The 21,459-nt window shown below is 39.8% G+C and overlaps 1 protein-coding gene across 4 annotated transcripts in view; it reads right to left on the bottom strand.

Annotated features, from left to right (window-relative positions):
• The window catches only part of RASSF8 (Ras association domain family member 8), a 74,347-nt gene that overhangs the window by 46,359 nt on the left and 6,529 nt on the right, over nt 1-21,459 (bottom strand). The gene's annotated exons all lie outside the window — the stretch shown is intronic.

Genomic DNA, 21,459 nt, shown 5'->3' with positions numbered 1-21,459 from the left:
TGAAAAGGTTCCATGCACTGTAACAACACGTGGGAGGTCCAACTGCAGTTCAAAGCCAGAGAGCTGCAAACACACAAGACCAATATGTTGTAAAGATGTACTGATACCTTTCAGAGTCCTGCTCAGTCAAGACAGACCTGAAGCCAAGTGGCCAAAACATAGGCTGTCCTGGTCTACTGATACACAACACTAAGTCTGGTTCTTTTGATGATTTTGCCATTTTTTCTGTGTTTTTTTATCAAAGCTCTTCTTTCAATCACATCTAGACACAATTTTATAAGTTCTCCTCCTTCCCAAACACAGTTGTTTGCAGAACTGCAAACATTTTGTTAAAGGCATTACAAATCTAATTCACAGTATCACAGAATGGCCTGGAATGGAAAGGACCCTAAAGATCATCCCATCCCAGCCCCCTGCCATGGGCAGGGACACCTTCCACTATCCCAGCTTGCTCAGAGCCCTATCCAGCCTGGCTTTGGACACTGCCAGGGATCCAGGGGCAGCCACAGCTTCTCTGGGCACCCTCTGCCAGGGCCTCACCACCCTCACAGGGAGCAATTTCTTCCTCATATCCAATCTAAACCCACTCTGTCAGTGTGAAGCCATTGCTCCTTGTCCTGTCACTCCAGGCCCTTGTCAAGAGTCTCTCTACATCTTTCCTCTGGGCTAACTTCAGGCACTGGAAGGGCACAATGAGATCACCCCAAAACCTTCTCTTCTCCAGGCTGAACAATCCCAATTTCCTCAGCCTTTCCTCCCAGCAGAGTTGCTCCATCCCTCTGATCCCCTTAGTGCCTCTCCTCTGCACTCTCTCCAGCAGCTCCCTCTCCTTCCTGTGCTGGAATTTGGAGAGTATTTTAGTTAACACTGACTCAGATCCCATCCAAATTACACCTATTCTGATGAGCTCTCACACTTTCAATTTCCAGAATTTCTATGAAAACCAAGAAACAGCTAATTAAAGCCTTAGTTAGGCTAGTTTCTTCCCTGGGGGCAAATGGAATCCACCTACAGACAAAATTTAGAAAACAGTCAATAGCAAAGTGTAAATATTGCCCGAAATGAATACAATCAATGAATAAGCTTTTGAAACTGCAAATGTAACAAAGAGGCTGAACAGAATGTTTTCACCTTCTATGAAAATGACAGACTAACAATGTTAAAATGCTTTTGGAGGCTAAGAGATGCACAACTTGTTTCTCTAAGAAGTCTAATGCCAACTTATTTAAAAATACTCTCTTGCTACTACACCCAAACAGCAGGTGGGTACACAACACCAAGAGAGAGCTGAGACACAAACAACCAAACTGAGAGCACAAGACTTGCATAGTGACCAAACACCATCACAAACCCGCAGGAAAGCACTAGCTCTCTGAAAATTATTTCAGGAAAAATCCTTTATGTTTCATACTACTTAGTGAAAGCCTCAGAAGATACCAAGTGATGAAACCACCCGAACAAAAAGCTCAGATCTGGGGAATACTTAGCCCATGACAGGATAGCTGGGAGCTGAACAAGAAAATCCTCACTAAGTTTTCTCTATTTACTCAAGACACATACAGACCAGGAATTTGCTTGTCTCGTTCATCCCTTTGCTAATTCCTACAAGGACACAAGACAACTCCACCTCCAAAGAAATCAGTACCAACCAGTAATTACCTCAATGTGCCTCAATGATGCCCTTAAGCAGGCAAATATTTCCTTACGGAAATGCAATATAGGCATCTAAAATTCCACTGGGCAGAAACAAGTATCACCAGAAGGTCTGCATTTGTATTCCTTCTATTGTGTGCTTTCTTGTTGCACCATCAAGTGCAATCTGCACAGCTTACTCTTTAAGCTAATGCTTTGTGGAAAAAAAAAAACACACAAAGAACACTCAGTTATTAATAATAATCCTTAAGTGTTATGTTAAGGACACACTAACTCAGTTGACTTAGCATAGTTATGCATTAAAACGATCAAAAGCTTTAAAGGACTTTACATAGTTTCCAAGATTAGCCAAACACTAAGTGAAAATCCCGCTTCATGGTGAGAAAATGGGCCACTTCTCAGTACACATTACTGACATCTTAATTTTTTGAGTTAAAAGCCACATTCAAACATTTTTACTAGACACTGCTGTTTGTAATCACTGGACAACATCTGAGTTAAGGCAATCTCTTCAGCTGGAAGAGACACATCTATAGCAATGAAAATTTTATTCAGCTTCATATAAAAGTATTAACCTACAGCACTCTTTATAACATAATACACCAGTTGCACACAATATTAAATTCAGCCGAAGTGACTGAGAATCCTGTTTGCTGACAGAAGTTCAAAAAATAATTCCTTTTTCACCCAATGGATTACAGCTAAATCATTCTATACTGTAAACTAGTTCTCTGCCACAGCACCAACTTCCTGTGTTGAGACTTCTCTTCCGTATTTCTAATATCAGAGTTTCCAACTGAAACTACTGCTTAGGTAACTTCTGGAGTTCTATAAACAAAACAACATTATTCTACAGACTCATTATGAGGGCCTAACCTTAACTTGCCACGTGGATGCTCTGTGCTAAAGAAAACACAGAGCAAGGGGGTGACAGTGCCAGGCAGAAGCACTTTTAACTTGTCACCAAAAAGATCTATTTTGCTCCCAAAATCGACCAGTTTTGGGTTAGTACTACTTTCCTTTGCCAAATTTCCTTCAGGATCACTGTAGCTCCTTGTTCTTTGTGTTAGTCCAGGTCTGCGAGGCACCAAGGAAAAGAAGAGATGTAGACGCCAGGTAAGCAGTTTTAAAATAATTCTGTATGTACACGAATATCACAGGAAAGTTAGTAATTCTGGCAAAAGGACTACAAGTGTGGTTGTCAAAGCATTCCATCAGGTTTTAGATTTTTCCAACATCCACAGGAGGCACCCAGAAACAAGGGGAAAAAACAACATGAAGCACAGCAACACAAGACTTCCACCACTATGCTACACAGGATTCAACCATGACTCACTCACTGCTTATCTCAGCCTCCTATCAGCATTTTCAGGAACAAGCCTTCCCTGACCATAAGTAACAGCCTGCTAGAACTGACAGAAAAATCTAACAGCTGACGCACACACAAAAAACCCAAATATGAAACACAGCCGCACCATGAACCAAACCTTAAAAAGATTTGACACAGCATGAGGACATGCTGCTTAAGGAATTAAGAACTCCACACCCCAGTGCTGGTGGTAGAAACTGTTCTTCAGGCATTCATTCACCACTAATGGCCAGAGCAGGAGTTCAGCAGGACAAAAAAGCATTATACAACCTGGAATAACTTTGCAAGTGATGGAGAAAGGCTTTGGAAATCCAGATATTCAGCAAAACAGCCCAGGAGTGCCACATTGCCAGGTACTGGATGCACTGATGCTCGTGGTACCTTCTCTGCAGAAGGCAAGAGCAGAGTGAAACACTACTTTTTTGTTTCAGAAGATGAATGAAAGTTTAATTAGCCCAGATCTTCAGAGGAGGAAGCTAAATTTTTTAAAGCCATGTCCAACAGTGATGAGGATTAGGAGCAACAAGAGTTATCTATATTTGATGTGTAGCTGAGGAACAAAATTATCAAACTCCACCAACATTAATACAACCAGACACTCTTGTTGTTCATTTTTTCTCAGTTACATTTAGGACATTATTTTTTTATTATTATTTGAAAATAGCAATTGTATTTCTCTACTATTGGTTCCAGTAATTTTTGTCCTTGCCCTTGAGATTCATTTGGTGTAGAAAAGCACATGCTTTGCATAGGACACAATACCCCATATGAGAACAATTACTAGATTTTACTAAAAGTGACCTGGAATCATCATGGAATATTTCTTTGCTATACAAAATATTTTTAAGATGGATATAAGATAGAACAAGAAACATTGGTTCAGTCACCTCCAAAAGAACACATTATAATAAAAGAATGCATACAGGTAAGACATTTCACCAAACTAGCATGTTCACAGTAAAAAAACCCCACCATACAACACAAACATATTCTTTATGCCTCATTCTTAGAAACACAATTTAAATAAAATTAAAAATCAGTTTTTAGATTGAAGCCACCAAAGCTGCAATGTTAACATCCCAGTATGCTGTTATGCAATTCTTAATAAATAAGTTTTGGAAACATATTAAAATCAGAATCAGCATTTTCTTGACAGTTCGCCATTAACAGACAAATAATTTCATTTCTGCCAGTGTAGCAAGCTGGTAGCAATCCAACTTAAAATTCATTCCATTTCAAGCTTGCTCCCTACCCAACATTAGGTGAAATTAGTTTACGTTACTTGACTAATGCAGTACAGGCAAGACTCCTGTCACTTGACCATAAGAGTGCCTCATACATTGGATATTATTGCATTAAAATATAAATATTATTTTATTAAATTATTAAAATATCATTTAAATGTAATAATATTTAATATTGTAGCACCCTATGTCCTAGAAAAGCCCTTGCCCACAGCAGCAGATTTGCCACAGATGAAGTCTGAGATGTAGATGGAAACCCCACAGGGAAATCTGAAGGGTAAAACACACCCAGACCATGATTTCCCCACACAAATAATTGCTTTCGTCTCACCATTTTGAACTGGAAGTTCATTCATCAAAACAAAGCGGTGTATTTGGAAAATAAACCTCTCTCGCACATTTTTTAATCCAAAAAGAAGCAAAAATTAGACTAAATGGAAAATTCAGAAAGTTCCTCATAAGTATAAAGCAGAACAGGTGGTGCTCTAAAGTCACAGCAATAATGCACAGCTACAAAAAGCCTCACCCAAAACCAACCTGAAAAAAAAATTAGTGGAGTGCCTGTGGTACACTGCATCAAGTAATTACAGTGGTTTCGGTTGAAAAGGACCCCAAAAATCATCTAATTCCAACCTATTCCATGATCTCAGGCTGCTCCAAGCCCTGTCCAACCCAGCCTTGGACACTTCCAGGGATGGGGCAGCCACAGCTTCTCTGTGCCAGGGCCTCAGCACCCTCACAGGGAACAATCTCTTCCTAAAATCTGTTCATCATCATTCAGACTATTTTATCTGTTATTGCTGTAGGAAGGGGAAGATCAAATCTTTCATCTCTATTTGCAGCATGAAGAAATAACCCACATGCAATCCAGCTCAGTGCTACAACCGATGCATAGCCAAGTACAGAACCAGCACTGCTGCACCATGTGAAAGCAGATACCAAGCACCCCAAAAGGCAAGTTACAATGCAGTAATAGAAGGGAAAATCCTATTTTTACACACCACATGAAGGAAAACAAGAGACTAAGCAATGGCTTGACACCACTGTTAAGCTCTAAGAATGGTGCACGTTAAAATCAAAGCAAGACACAATATCTCAAATAGCTGTTTAGACACCAAAAGGAATTATCATTTGGAGCACAGAGGCTGATTCTGTTCAGCCAGCCACATTAATTAAATACACACTGCCTAAAATTAATCTGGAACTATGCACAGTGTACACTCTTGTTGGAACCCAGGACATCCCTTTGAAAGCCCTGTATGGCTCAAAGCCCCAGCAAGGGGGTCGGAGATCCTGGCAGGAAGACAAAGACACTTGGGAATTCAATCTTAACACATGGAGCAAATTACCAACCTTATATAAAGAATTACAAGTCACTAAAGTTTAAGTAGCATAACAGTAGTTGTCACAGGGTGAAAGGTGGAATTTTGAAGAATTTTACTTTGGGGGTCTAGGGACAAGATAGAGCAATCTGGGCATTGTCCTGTCCTTCTTCCTAGCCTCCATCTTCTTGGTGATGCTAGCATTTTGGGATTGGTTTAGAGTAGAAAGTAACTGTTTAACATAGGTGATGGGTATTGGAAAATAACTGTAAATATCGAATACGCAGTTTGTAGTATAAAAGACAACACCGGCCCCGTGGGCAGGGTTTGTGCCTCAGACTGACCTCCAGAACAGACCTTGGCAGGCCAGACAGAAAATGTTTTAGATAAGAAATAATAAATAGCCTTGAGAACGACAGCCGAAGACTTCTGATTCCTTCTTGAACAGCTGGGTTAGGGAAAAGAGACTTTTTTAACACACCTCAGGACCATCTCAACCAGAGAGAAAACCCAAGACACTGTATAAAGGGGTGCAGGGGAAAACCATCAGTTTAAGACATATGCCCATAAACCAACCATAATTACTATTCTAAGGACTTCAGAATTGACTTCCTATGCATATTAGTTGAAAGGCCAAAAACTATTTTTATAGCATGACTTATGGTCTACATAAACCCTAGAAATGTAATATTTAGAGCTAAATCACAAGGTAAAACCAATTTTTTAACCCAAGGTGTTGCTGTCATCAGCAAGGGGAGCTCTTCATCTCCTCCAAGTCAAGAATTACAAGTCACCACCTTCTTCTGGAAGCAAATCTAACTGCAGATCTGCCCCTACCAACATCCCCATGGGTTTGAGAGGCATGAGAGAGGTGGTTTTGTCTGCTGCTCACAGCACAATACATGAAACCCTTACACAAAGTAAAATCGGTTATACTCAAGTACAAGCCCATACCTGTTTTATGGCTAGAATGGTCAAATGTCTGACCCAGAGCATCCTGAGTGCTTCCCTTTTCCTCAGCTGTGTTACAACACAAGAGTATGACATGCTGCTGGTTTTTTCCATCCTTAAACAATGATTCTGGGGAAAACACATATATTCTGAGTACTAATGAGGTTATTTTTTAATGCCATTAAAAGCCACTTGACCAGGACTGAGTGTGTGCTAGATAATGGATCAGAACACTCTTTATAGTAATTCAATTACAACATAACTCCTTGAGCCTTCTAAAAATAAGGAGTATAATGGAAGTAGAGTGACTATTGGTGAGCAAACTGCATCTAAGAATGATGTGAATAAGAATCTCAGCTCTAAGATTCTGGGTGGGACAAGGAGCTTCTTGCAGCTATCAACAATGGACTATTACCACCAGAAAACAGACTTTTATATTTATTTGTTTATGTGTGATTATTTTTATGTCTATTATCCACACGTATTACATATGAAGGTGGACAAGAGTTCAGCCTTTCTATGTTTCTAAAGTTGTTTACCTGCATCTTGGCTTTCTACATACACTGAACAGAGCCTAGGTAACAAAATCCCTGGTAAACATAATCTGTTATGCTCTAACTGCATTAAACGGCATGGACAGAAAACCATTTTCAATGGGAACAAGATAAGGTAACTCCCACTTGTGAAAAGAAAGAAATATCACAGGATTTTGAGCTAGTCAGTAATGACACACTTCCTTCACACAAGGCTTTCATGCACTAATACTTGTCTTTTCCATTATTACTGATTTTTAATTTTTTTTTTTTAAATCTGTGACCGACATAAGTAGTGAGAAGTCAAGTAATTATAGGAGAATTGAGCACCAGGCATGAAACAAGCAGCTGAATAATTGCCCAGCTGCGCATACAGATATCCGGTGTTGATCCTTTAAATAACACCCATGACACAGGAAGAGAAGATGTGCTGAAGCTTCATTCAGGTTTTCATATTTCTGTATTTAAATTCATGTACAAGATCAGAAACACCAGCACAACAAAAGAATTTTTGCATGTTAAAGCACCTCCTCAAGTAACATTTCAAAGAAGATTAGAAGCTCCATGGGATTACTTGATGTTCCTGCATTTAGCTGCAGGTAGTTTGGGAATTTTCTCCCTAAGTAAAATTTATTACCTTGCACATGTACCTTTTTAGAACTTGTCTTTAGCTTTTAGACTTACTGATTGCTGGAAGAGAGAACAGAAGCCTTTGCCAAATTATCATTATGGCAACACCTTTCAAGCGTAAGGCAAATTTTCTAATACAAACAAATAAGATTTCTTGGCTTTACAGGTAGCATCAGAATTACTTGATTATGCTGATTTCTGGCTGTTTCTCTCATAACCCTGTATCTGCGCTGTAAGAAAAAATCCAAGTCTCTTTCTCCCAGCTGCTGGTTTATACTGGCAAATTCCAATCAAATTCCAGCCATCAGCAGGGAAGAGTTGCCCACATTTTAGGAAGAACTCAGAACCTTCTACCTGAAGACAGACAAAGCCATCAGAGCAGTGATTCTACATGTTCCTCCCCTTAAACAAGCTTACCATACTGCACCTAAAAAAGCACCGGGAATTCACGAAATCCAGACAGGAAGATGGATCTCCAGCAAATTCCAGCTCATGACAGAAGAGTACGTGCAAATCAAATTATCCTCTCTTTTCATGCTTCTGCCAGATAAAAGAAACATTAAAATGCACAAAATTACATCTAAATTCTTAATTGTAAACATTTTTTTTCCTTAAGTGTTTGGAAGACATCTATTCCAAGATCTCAGGCACTGTTTCAGAATCACCTTACTCGTTTTTCAAAATCACAATGTCACCTTACTGTAACTTATTTACAAAGCTGAAAGATTAGGGTTTTTTTTTTTTTTAATTTTGTTTTAAAAGTGGCCATATTTACCCACCAAAAAGACATGATCTTATTTGAAACTGCCTTATTACAGCACAAAAGAAGTGAGAGGAGCTCTCTCCTTCAATGTTTTAGTTCAAACACATCCAGGACAGCCAGTTGTACTCACGGAATACAGCACCTAAGGGGAAGATCACCTGCCCTGACTGACAGCTGAATATTTAAAGACTCAGAGAAGAGAATTTGAAGTTTAATGCACCTGTTGAAAGCTGGCATCAGTGTTTCTGGTGAAGCTACATGCAGAATTGGCACCCAAACATACAGAGTTAATAGCCCACAAAGGCACTACTACACTACTTCTACACTACTATTCTACACCAAGGAAGAAGTGAAAAAATTTCAGGTTATAAGTCTCTAACATAATGCTGCTTCCTCTCATACTCAATATACCATTACTGTGGCATGTTCTTGCACATTAAAGCTACAGAAACACAGAAATGCCAATCCATAAAGAATACCTGCTTTCAAACAGCAGCTGCAGTGATTATAATTATATTAAAGCAGCTCTAAGTGAAAGCAGAACACTGATAAAAGTATGTCTAAATCATTAGCAAGAGTTTCACTTCACCAGCCAAGCTTCAAGGGAAGAAAAGTTACTTCCCACACTTACTGATTGACCAAAGGACTGCAGGTTTCTGCTCTGAGCTCCACATCATAGTGGTACATTCTTTAGAGTCTCCACAATCTCACCAATTCCATTCCACTCAGAGGCAGGAAGAGCCATCAGCTCCTTCAGGGCTTCTCCCAGAAAGTTCAGCCTTCCACTGCTTCCCTCCCAGGCCTGACACAGCCCCTCTGTCAGCACACACTCCAGGCAGTTCTCGCCCGGCAGTCCTGTTTTGCTGGCAAGGGCAGCATGAGAACTCGGAAACTCTTCATGATGAGCCCCAGGAATGTGTGGATTGATGATGTCTTCAGGGGTAAAGCTGTTGCTGCAGACGGTGTGTGCACAGCAAGGGAGGACACCTGCACTACTGCAGTCAGCTAATTTAATAAATTAGGCTTTCTTCAGCATCTGCAAAACCACTCCAGCAATGAAGAAACCATCCCCACTAGAAACTATGATCTTAGACATTATGCACATGACAATTCCACTATTAGATTACATGGCACAGGCTCTGAACATTCAGATTTCTTATCTGTAAGCAGCTGAAGTTAAGCATTTCTCAGAAAATAATTGCATCAAGTAATTATAGTTATAATTTCTCAGTCTCCACAAAACATGTGGCCCTAATATCCTGACATGACTCTGAGCTCTGGAAGGTTTAGTGCAAGTGAACAATTTTAGTCTCCCCAAAGCCAGCCAGAAGCTGAAGTTGACAAGTGAGAGTACTAAACTTCCAGTTTCCATGGAAATGGAATTTGGATCAGTACAAACAGGGATTTCAGAATTTAAAACCCAACACTCTCCATCTTCCATGCTCTATTCCAGCATTCATTTTCCTGGGTAATAAGGGGTCAAGAGAGGCACAAATGCCACACACATTCGTGATCCAGTAACTCACCTTGCCTTGTGGCTCCCCATTTTCATTTAGTGGTTGCCAGCCCCTTCTAAACCAGGCACTAGAGCCATCAATTCAGCGGCAGCCAGCCAGACACATTTATAAACACGACAGTATCCCAAAACTGTCCATCTGGGAGGACTGGGTTCCCAGTTACATGATGCTAATACACATGAAATAGCTGCTTTACAGCCCCATGCTGAACCACCCAGAACAGGGAAGTTGTGCCGTACAGCACAATCAGTAATGAAATTCTTATTTTTATTGTTGACATGACCCAACAGAACTGCACAGAACTATGGGATTTTTCAACTGTAAATCTTTGGGCAAGAAACAAAAAAAAGTCTATTTTATCACCACTAATGCAACACTCCTGCAGCAGTGGCTGCCTAGTGCTGCAAGGGAGAATTCCAACTGCAAGCGTGCTCACTGGCAGCTAAAACAATTTGCCAGTGGTTTTTATGCCTCCTGTTTCTTCTGTTTGGCAAGAACAGAGGAAGAGTAATATTCTGGAAGTATTTACATTGATTTTGCAGCTCATGACAACACTCCACCTGCTCTCAAACACTTCAGTGCCTCTGCCAACTTCTTCCCTAATGTGGTGCTCTCTCCAAGCTTTGCCAAGGCTTCTCTGCTTCCTGCATTTCTTCTACCATGTTTGAAGAGGACATTTCAAGTTGAGATGTGAACACCTATCCCATGCCCAAACACACAGATCAGCAAACAGATTTCAAATTAACTCCCCCTCTTAAGACCATCACTTCCAGAAGCCAGAGTTGGAAAAATCCCTGAAATAAAAGGGTCCAGGCCAATGAGAAGAAGCAGAATTTTAAAAGGACCTAAACTAACTAATTATTTTAAGAAAAGCCCAGAAGTCATATGGAAATCAATATTTTCCCTGGCATTTAAATATGCAAGCAAGTAAAGCCATATCCTCTCTATGGCAAATAGTGGCCTACCCCAAAAAAATACAAGATTTCAGATGCTTATGCAGCAAGTGCAGTTCTACCCACAAAACTTGTGATGTAAATCAAAGGAGGAAGGATTCACCCATTTATTTGTACCCATTTGCCTGACACCTTTCCTGGAGTTAAGCATCAAACGAAGCAGCAAAAGCAAATACAGATTAGGAAGCCTGATTTTTTTTTTTCCAACTTTAGGGAATTTATCAAGGCAGAAGCATACACAAGTAACTTGGCTGTTGTCTCCAACTTTTAGACAATGAGCACACTACCTTGATGCCATGCCTTATCACTCAAGATAAAGTAGTCCTAAAAATGTAAGAGCTCATCTTACAGCATCATATAAGTGAAAAATAACCCCCCCAAAAGTCACATACAGCATTCTTTTAAGATGAATCCACCACAGGAAAATGGATTACAAGGTCAGAGATTCCTGAGAAGCGACTATGACTTTCAGCAGCTCACATAAGAATTGTAAGTATTTAACCCCCAAGAACTGAGATAAAGAGCATCAGCTTGCTCATGTTTCATTTGAAAATAGGAAAGTATGAATGAAAGTATGAAAGTGTGAAATGGCATCCCTAGGAAATAATCCCAATGGTAAATGCAGGAAATAAATGCTTTAATCCCTTTTGTATCAGTACATATTTATTAGGCCTGTCCAGAGATAACCAGGATCTGTGGTGTGCAGGTTGGATTCGACATCTAAAGGTTTCTTCTAGCACACCTGTCTCAAATTTTCTATCCTCTTTGCTGACAACCAGAGAAAGGATTACTGTGTTTACAGGCAAATTCTTTCTTCTAACAATTTGCCCTTTTCTTCTCATTTCACTGACCACCTAAATAGAAGAAAAAACCAAATTACAGCACGTGAAAAACAGACATCAGTCTCATTCTACTGCTGCAATTTGTTACTTCAAAAACCCAGGACCACAGCGATAAACCCAGAAAAAACCAATGTATTTGAAACGAGCCTTTTTCTCTTCCAGAACCCCTACAATATGTAAGCAACTTCCTGCTTCAAGTTACAGGCTCAGAGAGAAACTGAAAGTTGAAAAAACTTGGAAATTACCAACCTCTTTGCATTTAGATATTTGACTCAGGTCTGCCTTTGTAGCAAATAAAAGACCAATTCAGCAGCTATATCAAATACAGCAGATTGTTTTGGCAACCTGGTTTTTAGGAGATCAGATTTGCCTACTCAGCTTTAATACTCTTGGTTTTGAATTAACCATCTGTTCTGCACATTGAGACAGATCTGATGAAGTGCAGTGTCAGTCTAAGGGGTCTCAACGCTAAAACACAAATACATATATATATATATACATATATATGTGTGTGTGTGTGTGTATGTGTATATATATCCGCCTACAGCAGGCAACAAGAGTCCATCAAAATAACAACCAACTTCCCCCAAAAGGAAGGTGTAGTGTTGATTTTTCTATCTATTCTGGGTCTTCATTTTACCCAATTACCAAGAGGAAGTTGAGCCAACCCAGCACCCATTTTAATCAGTTAACACAAAAAGGGAAGAACTCCGCAAGGCTTTAGAACAAAAAGACTTGCATTTACAACCGCTGTAGGTCAAAGATCTTAATCTGGGTTCTTTTGAGAAGATTGCCAAAAAAACCCATGCTTTTCCACCGTAAATTGTCACTGCAAAGGAAATGTAAAATTCTCACATGAAAACAGACAGTTAGAAAAAGCTCCATAGGCAACAATAAGTATTTTTAAAGTATTGCTGGGAAAACATGGAAGCTTCTTTTTCCCCCATTCAAAAAGATAGATGCAAGTACACAGTTGCTCTGCTATTTAAAGTCCCATCAAAAGAAGACAGGATTCCTAAGTGTTGCTTGACCAGTGAACTTTTAACAAACACTTTAATCAATTGATCCTTTTAAGAGAATCACATCATCAAAAAGCCATTTATTTCAGCAGGCTACCAACACAAATGGCTGAAAGTTGGCTAAAGCATGCTAAAGAAACACATGACAAGCTCAGCGTTTCCAGATCGTCAAACACCATCTATATATTAAAAAAGCTCCCAGTAATACCAGTGCACTTCCATGCAGTATCAATACCATGGTTTGCAGCTGACCCACTGCAGGATGCTCTCCAAGATCCAGCAGGTCCTACTCCCACACATGGTCAGTAATTAGAGCTTACAGGCCCCAGACTGCCACTTCAGCGGCCTCCAGGACCTGCTTACAAGAGCTGCTACAACTGCTTTTACAACAGCTCTGGCCATGAGCCTGTGCCTTGGTGTACTGCTGGCAGCACCCAAACACTACAGGGTTTATTTCAACTCTAAAGTATTGCAGCTCCACATTGCAACAGACACAGCCTCTACTGCAATTAACCTTCCTATTCCCACCTATCTTTGCAAAAAAAAATTAAAATCTAATCCAAATGATGTTACTCCTGTTACTCCTCCCCCCGCCCCGTGCTCATGGCACAGCAGCTTCCCGTGGCACAGATGATTGTGACTGGAGAGGTGTTTTGCAGCGGCTCAGTTCCAGCTCTGCCCACCCCAGCTGGCACGGGGCCACTGGCTGCAGAACCAGTGCAATAAGTGTGTACTCAGAACCCATGCTCAAATTCCAACAGATCATCACTTTTTAGTAAATAAACTAAGGAGCTAAACCATAAGCTTCCAACACAAGCCTGCAAGCAGTTAAATCAAGTCTTACATTTTACCAAAACCAGGAAGGGATACCAAAATAATTCTCAGGAAATCACCTGAGATACCACAGTGACTCCAAATTTCTACCTAATCTTGATTTAGAAAATCAAAGTTATCATTAGGGTAGATAACTATTGATGCACATGACCAAACAATCAGCAGATGATGCCAGAATACACCACTGTCCTGACAATTCCCTTTTAACCTCCCCTGACTCATGGTGTAAGTACTATTAAATGTCCTTTCAAATTACTGGTTTTTAAATCAAGAAACTCAAGATTTTGCAATTCAGGTGCCTGTACATAAATAACTACACACATGCTGTGATGTTCATGCTGGATGATTTGCCAAAATTTCTAAGAATTTATGCTGTAGTTGCTGACTGATTTTGCACAGGTGATCACCCAGTGAGTTTCCTTTGTGTCCTTACTCCTGCAAAGTTCGATTTATCTCTATTCCATCTATCATTGCCTTTCTCTAGATTTCACCTAGAAGTAAAAAATAATGAAGAATTAATTAATTTGTCCCTTTTTCATAGTATGTTCAAGCATTGCTTTACCAGAAAAGAAAAAAAAAACGCAAAATTAACTGAAAGGAGGGAAATCAGATTTCCATGAAAAAGGTACATCAAGCCACCTACTCGACCATCAACTGTACAAAAATTATATGACAGTACTTGAACCAAAGGGGAACCCTTTCTCTCTGTAACCCTTTCACACTGTAAAGAAACAGCAGAATGGTTTGATCAAGGATTTAATTTCAAGAAAAAAATTCCAGTGATGTAGCATCTAGTGAAGCACAGGATATTTATTCCCAGGAATCATTTATTCCCCTTCAAATTCATTAAAAATCTCTTCTTTTGCTCGCACTTCAAAGCTTCCAGATGAAAACCTGATTTGTCCTGTTGGGTCCAGAGTGGGATGACTCCCTAAATCTCAGTTGTCACCAGGCTCCTCTGTGACACGAGTCCAGACACATAAAGGAATGCCCACTCTACTATCCTTTGCACAAAGCAAGCTGGTGTGTGAACAAGCAGCCCTGAAATCCTGGATTCATTACCAGGCACATATTTTTCCCATATCACCTTACTCAAGTATGTGCATAAACACTCCTATAGAAAAATCTGTACTTTTAACTCCTTGTTGAAAGTCTTACCACATTAATACATACACTGCATTCTGTTAGAAGTACTTTGGATAAAAGAATTTTTCCTTCTCTTCTTTATCACCTCTAATATTTGCTATGTTTATACTTTTTTTTCCAACTCAATGATTCATGGGTAATTTCAATGTATTATACATTTGTGACAAGTTTCCCTAGAACACAGAGTTTGTCTGCTGCATTCAAGTACAGAATCATTAGATTCCATATAAAATCCAGCTCCTGGAAAGTTGAGAACTTACCCTACAGTTTAGAGGAAGGTCATAATAATGCCCTACTCTACCTATAAACAAAGGTTCTGCAGCAGCCAGAAAACAAGATGCAAAGAAAATCCTACATGTTCTGCATTTATCCAGCTGAAGTGCTATAAAGATAAGCAAACAAAAGAGAGTTTTTTTTAAAAAAATTACTTATAAGCAAGGATTTATTCACCCCTCTGGCTTAACTGCTGGCAGTATCAGCAAGGCAATCCCATTACAGCTGACGGTGGCTGTTGGTACAAACAACTCTTAAAGAAAAAGAAAATAAACCAAAAGCCAGAACCCTTCAGGCTGGAAGGAGCTGCTGGAACCCAGCCTCCTGCTCAAAGCAAGGCCAGTGCTCCATTCAGACCAGGTTGCCTACACCAGCTAGGTCTGAAAACTGACTCAAAGGATGAAGATGCTTCCCTAGAAAATTAAAGCCTTCTTTATATATGGTCATTAATAATGACATAGAACAGAGACCTCCCACTAGCCCTAAGCCAGTGACAAATCTTAAATCGCTTTAAATACTTCTAAAGTTAATGAAATTCAGAGCCACTGAATTACTCCAGTTCCCCAATACATTCCAAGAGTTTTTAATTAAGTGCAAAAAGTACCCCCTATTATTGATGCTAAATACATTTTTAAGCAAGTTGTGCTCACAAATGACTACATCAACGCAGGGAGAGCTGGAGTGTCAGCTCTTAGGACAGCCAGTGTTGACTCCAAATAAGCAGCTGATTTTCTCCCAGCCTGGGACAAGGTGGAATAAATAAATTTGAATTTTGTAGAAATAACCTATATAGGTACGTTTGCACACTAGTTTTTAATACCAGCCATCACAACTGCTTTGCTGTCCCCTCAATCCAAGACACAGCACAAATAAATCAGTTCCCAAAAAAAGACAAACCCAAACAAGCAAACACATAAAAGCAAACTTACTTGCATGGTTTGTGTCACAAGATTTGTTTGGGGATGATGGCTCAAATTGACCTGTGCCTAATCACTCTTTACCTCACCCTCTACACACATTTCCAATGCTTCAAATAAGGTTTGGCATCTATTAAACGAATGTAAGAACATCTTTACATCAAGACCAACAGATTATTTCCTACATATGGTATATTTTTAATAGCATAAGCTGACAAAGCAACGCATTTTTACAGGTCCACATAAATCCATATTTTAAGTCTTTTTCCTCTTCCTTTTCAAATAAAACCCACGTCTGGTAAATGTTAATTAAAAAAAAAAACCAACAAAAAACCCACCCAAACAAAAAAAACAAACAAACAAACAAACAACAAACAAACAACAAACAAACAACAAACAAACAACAAACAAACAACAAACAAACAACAAACAAACAACAAACAAACAACAAACAAACAACAAACAAACAACAAACAAACAACAAACAAACAACAAACAAACAACAAACAAACAACAAACAAACAACAAACAAACAACAAACAAACAACAAACAAAAAACAAACAAACAAAAACAAACAAACAAAAAAGAAACAAAAAATAAAAAACAAACAAAAAAACAAAAAACAAACAAAAAAGGCAAAAAACCCCCAAAACCTTAAATTTCCCTAAGAAGAGGCAAATGCAGGCACAAATCACCAATTCCCACATAGTCAAGCTCTGCCTCAGGTTCACACATTGTCAAATTGGTGACAATGAGCAAACAGGTACTAGGAGAGCAAACAATATTGTTACAAATTTTAGGACATGCCTGGCCTTTGCTTTAATAAAATAAAGTGACATGAATGAAGCACAGTAAGAACATCTTTTAACAAATCCACAGGGTTCAGAAGAACAGACACCATTTGCATCTCAAGAGTGCAAAAATACAAGGTCAGACACCCTGATGATGGGCTCAGCACAGCGAAATAGAATCTAGAATTCTTTTTAATAGAACTGATGGTAAAGAATTTCTCAAAGGATATGCCCACCAATTTGCAACTGTGTGAATAAAAAAAACCAAAACCAACAGTAAAAGCTTCTAAACTAATACTGATTCTTTACTTTGTGATCTCCTTTGAAGGTCTGTATTAAATCTCAACATGAGGAATAAATCCACTGCAGGAAATCATGACAAAAACACAGGTTTTGTAAAAGGACTATGAAAATGAACCAAGTCAAACTACAAGATTTACCTTGGCTTTAATGTCTTACTTGAATGTCAGGTGTATTAGAAAGAACCCATGTTGGAGCATTATAGTTATTTCCCTTTTCCTAGTTCAAAAAGCACAGGACTGACTTTATTAAAATACTGCAGGAGTCAGGAAGACAGGGAAAAGAAGAACACAACACAGAGCAAAATGAAAACTGCTGTACAGCAAGATTATTTTGAACTTCCATCAGAAGAACATACAAACCCTCCCAGAAAGCTCTGTATGCTCAAACAGCACTGGCATTAGAATTACTATCCTTCAGGAAAACTGAAGTAAAAGTCGCAAGAAAATATGTAAGAACAGCCAGTGGTTTATTTGCCACACAGTATCTGGGTACCAACTGCTGGATTACTCTTTACATCCTTCCCAGCTCCTGGAATTGACAGGGTACCGTAACAATTCATGGCTGCTTCCAATTATCTTACAACAAATCTGACTCTTCCAGTCACCTCCTCTCATAAAAAGATGAGCCTCTGATACTCGTCCCTTAAAATGTTCAGTATTCCAAAAGAACACCCTAGTTTACATTTCCTTTTGCTTGAGCTACTTGCTAGCAGAGAAGCTGTACCTCAGCTACATGCCTGTGTTATCCCACTCAAGGTGCCAGGTAAATTAGCTTAACATCGTTTCCAGGCATTTCCCCTTGGTGATGTTGATAGCCACAGCACACGCAGCCTCAGTGACTCACAGAGTGGCTCGCAGGTGGCACTGTTTGGCCATCATCACTCTACATCTGTGCCTCTGCCACTCCAGCCTGGCTAAGGAGCCTTTCAGGGCACAACACAGGCTGTCAAGTTGCTACACAGCTTAATCAAGAACTTGTTCCAGAACTGGACTTCATTACAGAGACATTACCCTTGGGCATGCCAACAGGCTCGCCCACTGAGGATGGGACATGCACCTACCAGCTGCTGATTTATAGTCTAATCATTCATCTAGTAGGCATACCTTTTATTTTTACAGGAAAAAAGCCACTGATAAGTAGTGGACATAAGAATGTCCAAAGGAAGTTCACCCTGTAATCTTGTTCAAACTATGGTTTGAACCCTGAATGAAGCAACTCAGATGGCTCCCCCTGCCAACATTAAAATCAGACCAGATATTCCCATCTGCCTTGTACTTGAAATCCCAGCAATGAAGAGGCTCAACATTATAGCTACACATTGTGACATCACCACAAGGGATTTAAATATTCTTTTTTCATGAGATCCTTGAACACTTCCAGGGATGGGGCATCCAGAGCTTCTCTGTGCAACCTCTTCCAGTGCCTCACCACCCTCACAGGAAAGAATTTCTTCCTAATATCCCATGTAAACTCTCTACAATATCCCTCTCTATAAACTTGAAGCCATACCCTCTTTTTCCCTCTTGTTTAATTTTCTACTCCATTACAGAACTGTCTTCACCCTACCACATGCTTTATGTCTATGTCAGCAAGAAAAAGAAGGGTATTCTTAAAAATGGTGTATACATTGAATGCTATTCTCATTCATACTGGTCAAGCTGAGGATAGTGGAGGTCTTTTGAAACAAAATACAGTTTGTCCAGAGACCATTGTGGACTATTAAAGTAAACCACGCTCAGGAAACATATAGATTTCCAATTATTTAGGCTTTTGCATATATACTTACAATGACAAGCATGAAGGGCACTGTAAAATAGGAAAGAAATACCCTTGCAGCATATATTTAAATAAATCCAGTCATCCTTTGCTCTGCTATCCACAGTTGAAGCAAACACATTTTTACAAAAGTTGAGGTAATATTTAAGTTTTTTAGAACAAAATAATATTGTTTAGAGATGGCATAGCATTTGTCAAGCACTTAGTACACCACAAGACTAAGACAAGAAAGTGTATTTGCCATTTCTTTCTATTTATGTCACATTTTTATCTTACAGTGTGTAAATAAAAATTCAGAAAATGTTAAGACTAAAAAAAGTCAGAACTTACTACACTAGTTTATGCTCAGGGAGGGAAACACAGGGCTCTTGCAGCTGGTAATACTGGTATATAATAATATGAAAATCCAGCCAACTGCATTTCCTTACCCTGTGCTGAGGATGAATATTTTTGTCATGACAAGTAGTGTACATAAAAAATATTTACCTGCCACAGGCACTTGAGTATTAGAGTACAATAAAAAAAAAACAAAACACTAAGGAATGTGACTGTATTTGACCATTCTGCACATCTGTAATGGTTAACGTTTCTAAGCAGCTCCTGGAAAAATAATCAAAGCTGAAGAATGAAGGGAAAAGCAGCTGATAAATGAAACTAAGCATCTTGTCAAGAAAGATAAAAACGTGGTTAGAGGTCAGTGAAGGACAAGGGGAGGGAGAGAGTGGAAGAATTCTAGAATATTTCTGGTTAGGCTTCCCTAGAAGGCTAAGGCAGAGAGCTGCCAGCAACAAAAACGCTGTCTCTCAAGGAGCAGGGGAAATGAGCACTGACAGGATGTCAGGATCACAACAGGACAGGTGCTTTGTGCAAGTTAAACCAAACTCCTGGACAACAAAACAGCAAAGCAAGTGTTCCCCCGCTCTGCTCCAAATACCTCAGCAGCAGAGGAATTGGAGGAATGCTCTGTGGCTGGGAGATGCAAAGGGAAAGTGCCGGTGTCTTTCCCTCCCATCCAAAACCAAAAGCTGGGCTGCAACTCAGAGGGGCATCTGGAAAGCCACAAAGTCATGAAGGAGTGTTTAGGAAGCTTGGTGGCAGGGCAGCAAGGGGTGGCAGTGCCATCAGGCAGACACAGGGAGCACAGGAACAAGTCACTATTGGGAAGTGCTAAAAGAATGGCAGCAGGAGAGCAGCAAGGGTTGGGAAAGAGCCCCTTGTTTCGAAAGGCACACTGTGAATGCAGCACAGAATCACAGAATGCTCTGGGTTAGAAGGGGCCTAAAGACCATCTCATTCCAACCCCCTGCCATGGGCAGGGACACCTGCCACCAGCCCAGGTTGTTGATCGAGGCTGATGAGGAGCTTTGGAATGAGTTACAAACAGACCAGCAACTCCTAATAGACCCAAACCTCCTTCTGTCTTGCCAAAAGTTTAAGTAAAACCAAACCCACCACCGGATAACATTTTAAATTGTAATTGCTGGCTGCTGTCAGGAGCCCAACTCTCTCACACCCTACCTAAGGAAGGTGAGCCTCTTCCCCTAAGTTCTGCCTCAGAAAAATGACCAGCCCATGGCACACAACTTGCCAACAGCAAACTCACACCCAGCTCTCTTCCTGTAGCACACACCACTTCCTAAAGGTATGTGCCTCTTATCTTCCAGCCTTGCCCACATGGTCTGCAAGTTCCTTTGATTCACTAAAACCACAAGGGAAGCAGGCAGCAGGCCTAAAGTACAATATTATCTTAATTCTTTAGTTAGGAGATCGGACTAGCTTTTCTTACAGCTGATCACCATCACAGATGTTCATCCTCACTACATCAAAAGCCATCTAAAGACAGTTCTCTGTGGTCTCACACAGGACAGCTTAACCCCAAGTAGCCCTGCTGTGCTCTGTATCGAGCTGGTCGCTTTCTGGTCTGTTCCTGGGAAATAAGGGCACAGCAGGGTACCCGATTCGTTATGACAACTTTGTACATTTCATTTTGTTTTGCTCCCTTCTTCCATTCTTGGAAGAAAAGCCCAAAGACTTTTAATTTATGGTATATTTCAGTTTGAAACAAAGACTAAGTTCACAGGACATGAGGGAAGCAGGTAAAGTGCTAAGCAAATACATGAACTGCAGCGAAAGAACACGGGTAGTAAAAAAGAAAATTCAATTTCTATTCAGAGTATGTAAAACTCTTATTAATTTAGTCATTTTCTGCCAGAACTTGTTTACTAGAATGAGTTCTGACAAAAGATTCTGCTACACTCTACCAACTCCTTAAAAAAAAAACCCCTATGTTCCCTTGTATGCTAAATAGCCTTTGTTATCTCTTTGGAGTATCAGGTTACCAATTCCAATCCAATTAGCTACATGAAAACACTGCATTGTATTCAGTGTGACTGTTCTTTGTTAGTCCTGAGCTCCTCTGTGCCACTTCCACTGCTCAAAACACAGTCTCCAACTCAGCTTATTCAAAGTTTCTGTCCTTGCCCCCAGTGAAAACAGTGCAAATGCTTGGATTGACTTGGAGGCAAGGATGAAGCCCAGGGCAAACTTGCTAAAAAAAAAAAAAAAAAAAAAAAAAAAAAAAACCAAAAAAAACTAAAAAACCACCAAAAACATTTCCGGGGG

This window comes from Pyrgilauda ruficollis, unplaced genomic scaffold (assembly GCF_017590135.1).
Source record: "Pyrgilauda ruficollis isolate IOZ18807 unplaced genomic scaffold, ASM1759013v1 scaffold227, whole genome shotgun sequence".
NCBI lineage: Eukaryota > Metazoa > Chordata > Aves > Passeriformes > Passeridae > Pyrgilauda > Pyrgilauda ruficollis.
This window is presented reverse-complemented; position numbering and strand designations above follow the sequence as displayed.